The following is a 12,788-nucleotide window of genomic DNA, read 5'->3' on the forward strand; positions in this document are numbered from 1 at the left end:
TTGATGTGTGCTGGCACACAGTTAACATGTAGCTAGGTAGCTAATGCTAACTGTTACTGTCTCATCATTACTGGGAGCTGTTTTGGTAAATAAGCACTATTGTGAATTGTGTAATGTAGTTATCTGTCATGCCTCCTTAGATATATTTTTACAGTCTATGAAAATGTTTGTTGTATGTGGACTGCTACAGGTGTTCAATGTCAAGACTAGTCAGATATTTAAATAGATGCTGACAAAATAAATCATTTTGATTTTTATTAATTTTTCTCCATGTTTTGAGCAGATGCTCATCATAAAATCTTCCTTTATGTAGTAAATTTATTTTGTGCATTATAATAAAAGCTATAAATCAGCATAAACATGTCTGTCAGCAAACATTAATCTTTAGTCAAAGACTAAACTGTGCAGTTTTCTACACTACACTGTTGTCAAGCTCCACAGTATATGCAATAAGTGACATGTTATAAATTACCTATGTTATATGCGCTTGATATGTAGCCAAGCTTACTTCTTACCCACCTTAGCTCCACTGTCTGTCAGTTTTTGAATTTCATAAGCTTTATATTTTGGTGAATGTTACCATTTTTCTCTATATTTTGGATAGGTGCTCCTGTGGAAACTGTGCAACCATGCCCACAGAAGCTGAGAATAGCTGTTGCTAGGAGATACCACAGGTAGCATTCCCACTAGACAAACTAATCAGTAATTTGTTTCGATTACATTTATAATAAACCATAGCATTTACCATTTGTAATTCACTATAGGTTACCAAATGGCTATGGGAGATTGAGGAAGATTTACCATGTATGGTAGGCCGTCCTGGGTTGGAGCCACTCTGCCTCAATGTGTACTCCCTCCAGAATGCCTTCAACATATACCGCGCTGACTACGGTACTTTACGGTTGAGAGGAATACACCAGTACGTTTTGCTTCTTTGTAAAAACATAGTTTCAATCTAAATAAAAGATGTTAGGCAGTCTTGTTTTACTTCAGTGCACATAATTTTACAATGGTAATAACACACCACAAATGGAGTAACACACCCTCAAATAGATTAGTTTAGCTGCTCTTTGATTTGTAAAGTTTTCTATCAGCAGATAGTGTGCATATAATATATGAATTCAGAAGAGTCATTTCTTTAGTAATGATCAAGCATTTATTTACATCAAATGAGGCACTTATAATCAGTGATAATAAAAAAAACTGTAGGATTCACTGGATCCATAAAAAAAAATTGTGAGACACAACATAGATATTTTTGCAAGACTAAATGCCCTGTCCAGTTGTTTTAGTCGGTACAGGTATCTAGCCTATAGGAGCTTTATGGGCTGGTGCTGGGGCTTCCTTGGTGGCAGAATCTGTGTCGTCTTTCCAGCCTGCCTGGTCCTACGCATCAGTGCCAAGTTTCCTGACGCCACAGGCCTCAGTACGTGGGTTTTAGACTGGCCCATGATAGAACCGGGACACATAGCTGGATATGACCTCCTCCTTCTCAGGCCGCTCAAACTGTGCAGTGAGGTCCTCTGGGATGGGGATGGCCAAAGCAGCTTCTGTGTATGGTCCTGGGTCAACAAAGACTTTTTCAAATATGAGGTCCACCACATTCCCTGTTTGATAAAACACAAAAGATTTTTTGTTGTTTTTTTTTACAAAACAATGATTGAAAGTCTGTTTCTAACTACCTCCTGACATTTTCTTTTCTGTATTTTGTTGTTGGTGGAACTGTCATAACATTATACATGCAATTCTTAATATAATGCGTACAAAACATTTTTTGGTTGAAAAATAAAATAATATAACACTCGAATGTCGGCTCAGTCTTAACTGGTGTAGGTCTGCATTCTCCCTTCATGGCCTTTGGAAATTGGTCCTTGAACAGTGGTTCACCTTCTTTTGTTTGGGCTTGTGGTCGGTCAGCATTTTCATTGTAGTACATGGCAGCCAGGTAGAGTCTGGAGGTACACTAAAGAGAAAATCAAAGATGTTAATGTTGACAGAAACCTTAGCCTACACACTCTCACAAGTTCTAAGTAACCACAGCTTAATTTACCTGCACAGCATTCCAAGACTGATACATAACTGTTAGGTTTATCAAAAGTAGATGCACTTCAGATGGCTACAGACCTGTACTTCTGATGTGAGGCTGAAGAATCTTCAAGGATAACTGTGTGCCTACAGTACGTGTCTCCAGTGGGTCAGCCTGGTATGCAACATCCCTTGTTGCAGGAAGCTGTATAGATGCACTAGATGTGCTGGCCTGAACAGAGGAAACAGAGGTTACACCAACATCTCCTCAAATGTGTAGTTATGGCAACAGCTGCAAGCAGTGCAAAAATGATAACAACAAATGCACTCAATTATGTGTAAATTGGGTTGTCAATAGCTTGTAAATGCTGCAAATAGCTCACTATATCTGCAAAACACAAGAAATGTGTATTACAGACTATCCCCTTTCACATATTCCCTGTAACTGGTGCGCTTATATAGATATTCCCCACAGGCACTGTATCTGTAAACATGACATAAACGTTAAAACGGACACTATAAGGCATGACTCTCAATACTACCTTTCACAGCACTAACAAACAAGCCCAGAGACCTATGCTAATAGCTGCAAAGCCTGTTTAGTCTGAATTTTACTGGCTTGACTTTGCAGACAGCTAAAACGCCTTTCAAGTGTGATAAAGTTAGCAGGTTCGCTCTAATCAACGTCACACAGACCTGGCTGTGTGGACGACGCGAAACGTTAGCCACGTTAGCTGCCATGCTAACAACACACGCAACAGTGTGTACATACAGTAAAGCAACATAAAATGGTAAACTTACAGCTCCCAAGTTTGAAGTTGGGTTTCGGACAGTCGGTGCTGATCCATGCTTTATCTTCAGAATGTAGCGAATCCTGCATTGTACTGGCCCTCGTTGAGAAAGCAGTCTGACGTGAAATGGTTAGCCCGCTACAACTCCTAAAGTGTCCATCAGAAAAATAGAATAAAACAAATCCACTGGGTCTTCAGATCCTCAGACGTAGGGGATAAAAAGACTGCTGTATTGGTTTGTACAGTCAACAACCGAGCAACTAGCGTGAATCGCTCGTACCTTCGACACAGTTTTACCGGAGCCGTGATGCGAGGGAATAAACGATAGCGGCTGCGGACTCAGAAGGCGGAACACACACCTAGCTCGGGGAGTGTCACCCACCTGGGGAGAGGTGACGACATCAAGGGAAAATCTCCAATTGGCCTGTGTGAGCACACATTTTCTGAAAGGTGGCGCAAACAAAAGAGAGGATGGACTTTTCTCATGTTTTGGGGGTTTGTAGACAGGCCGGGGACACATATTACTGGTAGAAAACCATGGAAAAGTGCATTTTGCATAATATTTCCCCTTTAAGGTTATGAGACTGTAAACTGGTTTGGTTATTGTTCCCGGTTTCCGGGTGGTGCCTCGCATTATTAATTAATATTAATTACCATAATAATACTGGTTAATAATTCAAAGTTGTAAATCAATGATTTTTCAGTGATATTCAGAATTTTAGTTAATAACCAAACGTGCTCCTACCGGACCCAACATCTGGTGCCCCGTGTGAGGCCTTCAATATATCAGTCTGATCACAATATATACACAATAATTCATAAATTTAAATATTAATCAAAACATTGACTTCTCTAGGAACCTACCAAGAGTGTTTGTAGTTGGTTGTGTAGTGGATACAGCATACACTAGTGGCCGTGTGGCAGGGAGTGTTAACAATTGCATGTTAAGGTCATATTTAACTCACTAATTGCCCTTACTTGCGTAAGAGATAGAGCTATTGTAGAATTCTTGTCAGGACAGTAGATAGACAGCAGTTGTGAGTAAATACTGGTGTAAGTAACATGTTAACCTCTCACCTGTCTACGAACAATATAACCACATCTAATAACCTTAGAGTCACCACGTGAATTGTCAGAATGGATGGGAAAAATTCCAATGTGACTGGAGCTAAAGCTCCTGAGGGAACAGGCGACCAAGGACTGCAAGACGTAGTTGCCGCCCTTCTTCGCCTCTCTACAACAGAGAAACAAAATCTGAATAGTTATAGCATCAATGCATGCGAGGAGAGGCTACAAGAATTGATGGATTATGCGAATAATCCAGCTGGCAAGCCAGAGCATACAATCCCTGACCTGATTGGTCAGATGCTGTTTATGGTCCAGAACCATAAGGTTCAGCTGCTACTAGCAGAAAGTCAAGCGCGAGTGTCCCAACTTCAACGCAGCTATCATACTGTGCAGAGGGACAACACCTGTCTGCGTCAAAAGTCCCAGAGTGTCCAAGCCGAGCTAACCAGAGCCCAGGCGCAAACAACGCAACCAGTTACGGAGGATAGTGATGAACAGTACCAGGCCGAAAAGGCCACTACGGCTGCAGATTCAACTCCCCCGGGGAGCCTGAGCATGGCCCCTGTCAAAACAGATGTGAGTGGACCGGACGAGAACAGACGTGAATCCACTCAGCTGGAACAAAGAGCCCAGGCGGTGAGGCTTACAGACCAGGCTGAGACAGCCCCAGAATACGCAGTACTAGATGAGTACCAAGCAACTTCATCGGGCCGGTCACAGAACACTAGGATTCTGACGTGAAGGGATGGACAATACTCTAGTAAGAGCCATAGGGGCTATTATCAGGATGGAAGTCCACCTAGAGGCGCGCACCTTTCTGACCGAGAACGCAAAGACCAACACCACCTCTTAAGTCTTTCTCTGCCACCTCGATGTGCACACCGTTCTGACCCAGAACGCAAAAACCAACATCACCACCCGAGTCTCTCTCCACCACCTCAAGGTGCGCACTGTTCTGACCGAGAACGCAAAGACCACCGCCATGACCTGAGTTCTTCTCCACCACCTCGAGATGCACCCCGCACTGAAAAGAACTGGAGAGACCGCCGCCATGACTTGAGTTCTTCTCCACCTCGTTGAGGTGCGCACCGCTCTGACAGCAACCAGAGAGACTGCCGCCACGACTCGAGTTCTTCTCCACCACTCCTGCGAGAACAGCATTCGCCATACACCGACGAAGCTTCAGCCACCTTCGCTGTCCTACCATCACGCAAAAAAGGAACAAACCGCCGCGTGAATATTATAGGCGCCTTAGGGCTGCCTACTTCCAGGGTCGCAACGCCCCTGGCTTTGAGGAAGAGCAATCCTTCCGATCCCTCTTCCTCCACAACTTCCATGAAAGTATTCGGTACAACGTCACAATGCACAGCCGAACCGGCAGGTACAAGATGCAGGAAATCAGGAGATATGCGCAGCTGGCATGGGAAACACGCGGCCGCCCATCCAAGGGACAGGAGGCAGAAGCTAGAGTCCTGGAAATCTGTGCACCGCAGAGCAACACTTTGGCACGAGAAGGCGACGAGAGGCCTCATGCTAAGACGAATTTCAAGGCCAAACCCCAAGGACACCACCCCTTCTGCCCACAAAATGAAGTGCAGAACCGGGAGGGAGACGGTCAAATGCTAAACCAGCGCAGTTTCAAGCCACGGCGACAAGAGTCCTTCCAACACAAGGAAAGAAGCCAATTTGGACCAAGCCACGAAGGCCAGAACCAGACGAATAAATCTGTTGACTTTCCCAAGAAGGATTGTTTAAAACAGGAAATGGAGAGCATGGTGCGGAGGTGCTTGACAGAGATGACCAAGCAAATGGAGATGTCTGGCTGCCTGCCAGGACAGTCGGAAGTCCCAAAGGATCCTGAGACCCTCCTCACACCTGACTAGTCCGAGCCCCCTTTCCCACTGCCGCAAAGGTCTACTTTGTGGGCTGGTCAAGGGAACTAGGAAAAGCCTGGCCACCACCTTTTAAGCCTACCCCTTTCCTGACATTCCTGGGCGATCTAGTCCGCAAGGATAATGCCCGCCACATTTACACCTCAGTGGTTGTACGGGGTTGTATCAACTCCCTGGCATTGCTGGACTCTGGTTTGGAAATAAGCTTGATGTGCTCCCACACATTTGCAGAAGTGGCCCAAGCGCTGTTCTCGCTTGGCAAACCCCTACAAGTCGAGAACTGTAATGTAAGTATAACCAGTTATACACAAGACAGATCTCCCATCACCACCCAACGTGCTTGGCTAGACATCACCTTTCAAGAAAGGACTCTCATGCATCCCATCTACATCTGCACCCTCGATACAGAGCCACTGCTCATCGGACAAGATCTGCTGGATGAACTGGCCCCTCTCATTGACTGCCATCGGGGACTTATATGGGCTCAGGCTAATCCCCCAAAACCACTTGGCGCTGATAGTGGTTCAGTCCAGGGTGAACGAGTAACTGCTATTCAACAATCAAGAGGTCCCCTACCGATGATCATGCCTTTCCCAGAGTCAAACTCCGGCGATGAAGCCGCTACATCTCCGACATCAGACGCACACGCCCAACTACCCGCTGATACCCTCACTTCCTTTCAGGACCATGAGTCTTTCCTGTGCTCACTGGAAAACATGAACCCATCATTATACAGTCCTAGAGTGATTGGAAATGTACGCATCAACAATGTCCTGGTCTCCAGTGCAGTAGTGGCGCTATGGTCAGAGAAGTCGGCCGTGAGCCAAGACCTTTTCAACGAATTGTGTCAGCAGGGACTCTCTCCATTCTTCGCCCAGCAAAGCCACCGTATCTTTTCCACAGATGCTTCTTAAAGCCATGGGGTTTGCACCATCTCCATCCAAGTGGGCAAAAAACGGGTTGAACACTTCATGAGCGTCGTTCCACAACTCCAAAACCCAGTCTTAGTATGGGAGTGTAATTCCACTTACAACTCCCCAATCTAGCCAGTGCTGAAACCAAACGGCAAGTGGCGTCTCACCATCGACTACCGCCCCCTTAACAGACAGGTCCCGATGTCTGGCTGGCCCATAATTCACTTAGATCAAGAACTGTCTAAGGTGAAAGGAGCCTGTGGATGGAACTGGCCAGGAACTGTGGATGTGGCCAATGGATTCTGGACCATGAGAGTTGATCCCGTAGACCAATACAAGCTGGCTTTCTCATTTGGCAACCGACAATACACCTGAAACCGTTGCCCGTTTGGATATTCGAACTCCCCGTCTGAGTTTAACATCTTCCTCCACAAGGCGATGAGTGATGCCGCTGCCCGCTGTAACCTCATCTACGTGGATGATATCCTGATGAGAAGCAGAACTTTTGACGAGCATCTGGTTGAGATCCAGCACGTGCTCAACCAGCTCTCTGCCACAGGCGCTAAACTGGCACTGGCGAAAGGTCAGTGGTGTCGAACCAAGGTCGAGTACGTAGGACTGACAGTGGGGGAAAAAGGTATCGAACCCCAACAAATGTGTCAGAGCTCAGAAGCTTCCTGGGTGTCTGTAATTACTCCCGACAGTTTGTTGAAGACTATGCGGAAATAGCAAGACCTCTCACAGAACTCTTCTGTAAAGACCAGCCGTTTGTATGGGAGGAATCTCAGGAACGATCCCTCTGCCACATGAAGGGAAAAACTTTGCTCAGCTCCCTGTCTGGCCTACCCAGATAAGTACAAGGAGTTTTACCTGGAGGCAAGCTATTCCTCCCACTGCCTGAGTGCTGCCCTCGCACAAAAATATGATACTGACAAGAGAGTGGTTGCCTATGCGAGCCGTCCCCTGAGCAGCGTTGAGATCAAGTTCTCTGACTGCGAGAGAGCCCTCCAGATGACAGTATGTGCTGCGGAACACTTTCGCAGCTACATCGAAGGACAGAAAGTGGTCATTGAGACATGTCACCAATCGGTTGCCTTCCTGAATAGCCAACGACTGAGGGCAGGCAGCGTGCCCAATAGCTGCATTGCAGCATAGATGATGGCATTGCAAGGCTATGATGTGGAGGTCAAATATGCGCAAAACCATAAAATGGCCCTGGGTCAAGGTTTAGTCGAATGTCAACATTGTGACGAGCAACCAGATCCCCAATCCTCAATCATCCACCTGCCGACCCTACCTTCGAACCACCGTTAATATGATGAGAATACCTGTCTAGACCTGCCAAAGGTCTACGTGGATGGCTGCTCATTCCACCACGAGAGCCAAGTCCAAGCAGGAGTTGGCATTGTTTGAGTCAACTACTCGACAGACGAACCAAACCACTACCGGCTAGGGGCAAAGACAAGCCAGTATGCAGAGGTCGCTGCAATACTCATCGCCATCCAACAAGCCACCAGACTGGCTGTTGGACAACTGGTGATTTGCTCGTACTCCAACTATGCCCTTCACAGCTTCGTCTCCCACTTTCCTATGTGGAAAGGAAATAGTATGAGAAACGCGCGTAATAAAGAAGTCAAAAATCCGGAACTCTTTTTGGCTTGCGACCGCCTGGTGACAGACCCAATATGATAGTATACTGGAAGAAGGTGAAGGGTCACTCCCAAAGCACTTGTCCCGACAAAGATGGCAATGACAAAGCTGACCACCTAGCCAAACTAGGCGCCAAACAGGGCACACCCTGGGAGTTCAGCGAAGAGTGGCTTCCAAAGCCACAAGTCAAGGTGAGAAAGAGAAAGAACCGAGAATCCCCAAATCTGCAGGCAGCCAGTGCACCTCGGCTGAAAACCCGGTGATGCTGATTTGATCGATATGCAAGAACAGGATCCTGCCAACCAAGCCATCAGGCAACTGGTGTCCGATCCTACAACACAGCCGACCACTCCATCACACAACAAGCCTAAAGAGCTGCAGGCTCTCCGTCACATCCAACACAGATTAAAGTTTGACAAAGGACTTCTAGTCTACACCTCAGACAGGCAGGTGCCAGCCCGATGGGTAGTCTCCACAGACCATAGGGGGATGATGCTGGCACATGCCCATGACCTACCAGTCGGAGGACATCGGAGCTACAAGGCCACCCTCAAGACCCTTCAGCAAGTCAGTTACTGGCCGTCCATGGCTCGTGACACACAACTATACGTCCAAGGACGTTTAGTTTGCAGTCAGTTCCAACCCACGCAACCGCTGAACCGTGCCCCCTTGAGAAACCGTTGTTACACCTTCCCCTGGTCCCATCTACAAATGGACTGGATAGGCCCAGTCCCAAAATCCTCAAGAGGTAATAAATATCTCTTGACTGTGACTTGTGCGTTCACAAAGTGGGTCGAGTGCCTTCCGGCACCCAACGCTACAGCGATGACGACAGCTGTTCTGCTGCTGAACCATGTGTTCAGCCGATGGGGACTGCCACTGTCTGTTGACTCAGACAGAGTCACCCATTTCACTTCAAATATGATGACCACCATGTTTGAAATTCTAGGAGTGAAAGTCCACTTTCACATCCTCTACCACCCCCAGTCATCAGGCCAAGTAGAACGTGCAAATCGCACCATCGTCAGCATGCTGAAAAAATACGTCAATGCTAATAGCAAAGATTGGGATGTGAAACTCCCCCTGGTGCTAATGGCCATCCGGTCAACCCCACACCACTCTACAGGACTGACCCCCTTTGAGATGATGACTGGAAGGTAAATGACTCTCCCGCTGCACCTCCTGTACCGCCCAGAAGATGTGAGTGTTGCAACTGCCTATATAGCCCATCAATACGTGACAGACCTGCACAACCACCTTCAGTCAACCTTTGCATGGGCCCAAAAGAATTTGGAAGCCAGCGTCAAAGGAGCCAAAGCTTACTACGACAGGAAAACGTCCCAGCATGAGTACCAAATAGGGAATAAAGTGCTCTACTTTCAGTTTACCAACCCTGCTGGACAGCCAAAGAAGTTCCTGCCCAGCTGGTCCGGTCCCTATGAGATCATCGGGAAGCTCTCTCCAGGAACCTACCGGACTAGAGTCTCCAAACCCAGCCAAACACCAACGTGGGTCCACGCATACCAGATCAAACTCTTCTGACTGTTTTCAATCCCAAAGGTAGAGACAACCTCCCCAGCCAAAAAGGGGGGAGTAGTCTACACATGCCTCCAACCTCCCCCCCGGCATGTACTAACACCTAATCCCACTCCTTCCCCACAACGAATAATCCAAACTCTGATCTGTCCTAAAATGAGACTCCCTTGGTGCTTTGGCATCCTCCTCTGCCTACAAACCGCCGCTCCCACCGAAGTGGTCGACCTTGGCCCCCCAACTGGTATCACCCTGCAAGAGATACCAGGATTTCTAATCACCCGGTGCAGCGTGTACACTCAAAGAGTTTTCGTCCGACTAGACCCTTGGGACGTGTATCGCAAGCATGTCAGCCTCCCTCCACGCTTGACAGAAGTTTAAAGTTGTAAATCAATGATTTTTCAGTGATATTCAGAATTTCTAGTTAATAACCAAACATGCTCCTACCGGACCCAACAAGTCTTCTTTGAGCACTTGAAAACACGGGTGTTCTCTCTGGCTAGGATGGTTGACGATACATCCGAGCAGTTTTCACACTGGTACCTGTGAAGACTCAGGTTGAGCGACCCGTACGACGGAGGTGAGGGGGACTATCGAAGGGCAGGAACCTGAGAGTCGGCGATGCCGATATCCTCTATGTCCGATCCGGAGGAGGGCGATGAGGAGGAGGAGCCGCAAGGTGGCTCACGTGGACATGGAGAGCGTTCCGGAGACGGAGGTTGACTCTCTACAACCTTGGCGATCCGTGGTAAGGAGGAGGAGGAAGAGGCCTCCGTACCCTGGGACCTGCTCCCCCAGTAGGATAATAGACATTTTTGTCGGCAGCACCGCATCTTGTCAGAAGTGTTGATCGTTGATCGTTGAAGAGTGTTTTTCACCGCCACAGTGTCCCTCCAGTTACGACAGCTGTGGAAGAGAGAACTAATTTTTTCAGCTATTTCTTCCATCTTTTCCTCCCAAACAGTGTACAGCAGAGCCAGCAATGTGCGGAAAGCCCTCCACAGCATTGTTGTTCCCTGACGTGCGCAGGCTGGCATGGAGGAACCATCAACCGGATGCTGCGGTTTTCGACTGCCACACAGCACTGAAAACCATCTTTTTCTGGGCAAGCTCGACGTCGGTGGGAAAAGATTGCACTTTTGCACATTTAGCTGGTATAGGGTCATGTTCCTCCGCTTCTTTTTCTTCCTGACACGGGGGTTGCGTGGTGCCTCCAAGACCCCGATCACAGATTTCAACACCCCCCCCCCGTCACTGGAAGTCAGCGTAGCTGCGGCTGTGTATGATTCTAGCGTTTCATCCTCATCCAGCTGATACAAACACAGTTCTCCCGTTTCGTACCTGAACACGTACCCCCAGCGCCCGCACATTCCGTAGGGTGCTAAAGACCATTCTTCACGCAGCGACTTGGGCGGTGGCATCTGGGTTAGACATAGATAAACTATGTTTCTCTGAGGCGCCTTCCCCAACGAAGGTGATTCTTCTGGCTTTCTTACGCCGTAGACCCTCCATTTCTTCTTCGGACGTGTCCGGAATGAAGTTCCCATTGATGTTGTTGGTGATGACAGATTCGGCCATTCTCAGAGGCGTTTGTTTTTTGTTTTTTTTGTTTTTTTTCTGTCGTCCCTGATGTCAGATTCTGGCTCTTAAGGATTCATAGTCAGCATTCCGCCCCCATTTTTCAGCCTGCCAATTTCATTGGTTCACACAGAGGAGGAACTTTTTTCGGTGAATCTCTTGCGGAAACTTTATTTTCTAAAATAAATAAATGCTATATCTAGACGTTTTTATTTCTTTAAACGACAACGGGGGTGGTAAAATATACTACTTGGTTTTTTTCTTGACACATTTCAGTTGTAGAAAACAGTGTAGGATTCGATCTTGGTATAATAATTTTTGCAACAAAGTATTATGCGGGATAAGGCTCCCATAGCATGTCCTGCACTTCACTGCTGGCGTCGTAGTATCGCTCATGGTCATCCTTTACTGATTGGTGTGTTTCTCTAACTTTATTTTTTGCAACAAAGTATTCTGCAGGATAAGGCTCCCACAGCATGTCCTGCACTTCGTTGCTAGCGCTGTAGTATCTCTCGTGATCATCCTCCACTTATTGCCATGTACGTAAACACAGGGACTTGTAATATCAGTCTGCTACGTCCATTTCTGACTCTGGGTCCGGTTCTACTGATCTTAAAACCAACAGCCGTTAGTTTGTCTCTGCATATATCGGTGGACCTTTGGTTGGTGTGTGTGTGGGTTGTGCATGTGTGTGTGTGTTTGTGTGTGTGTGTATGTGTGTGTGTGAGAGAGAGTGACGTAGAGGGAGGGGGAGGACTCACAGCCATGTCTGTGTCTGTGTGTGTGAGTGACAGAAAGACGGAGAGGGAGGGGGAGAACTCATAAAGTAATATGCTTTAAGAACTTACGTTTCTCACGCATAGTCATCAAAACTTGTTGCTTGTGAATATGGATGCGTGATGACCTATTCCTTTAAACCCATTCAACCATTTAAAGATTCATAAAGGTATTATACATAACCCCCTCATACATCAGTACACATCTTTAACATACCCCCCCCCGGGAAAGTCTACTACATTAACATTACATTCCCACGCCCACTCCCCTCATTAGCATAACCTTGATGACCTCTAGACAATAGGGGGTCATCCATCAAAAATCTTGACATTTAGTGGTGTATATACCTCTCTCCTGTGGTCTACATGCAACATGTAGCCACATGGTGGTGCTACAATTATCTTAAACTCATGTATCAAAGTGGGTTCCAGGGAGCCCTATGGGTTCTTGAGGGGGTTCCTAGGGGGCCACAGCAAAAAGGGGAATCATTTATTAGTGCCACGGGTGCTCAGCTCCGAGGCACTCCTCTACAGCTAGAATAGCTGAGAGGAGTGCCTCGG

The 12,788-nt window shown here is 47.1% G+C and overlaps 1 protein-coding gene and 1 pseudogene across 1 annotated transcript in view; one reads left to right on the forward strand and one right to left on the reverse strand.

Moving 5' to 3' along the window:
• sult4a1 (sulfotransferase family 4A, member 1) overlaps positions 1-12,788 on the reverse strand; it is a 48,964-nt gene that overhangs the window by 14,425 nt on the left and 21,751 nt on the right. The gene's annotated exons all lie outside the window — the stretch shown is intronic.
• On the forward strand, positions 6,151-9,501 carry LOC147818418 (protein NYNRIN-like; annotated as a pseudogene).

This window comes from Seriola lalandi, unplaced genomic scaffold (genome assembly GCF_002814215.2).
Source record: "Seriola lalandi dorsalis isolate HSWRI2012SDOR001 ecotype SW California unplaced genomic scaffold, Sedor1 jcf7180002054584, whole genome shotgun sequence".
Classification (NCBI taxonomy): domain Eukaryota; kingdom Metazoa; phylum Chordata; class Actinopteri; order Carangiformes; family Carangidae; genus Seriola; species Seriola lalandi.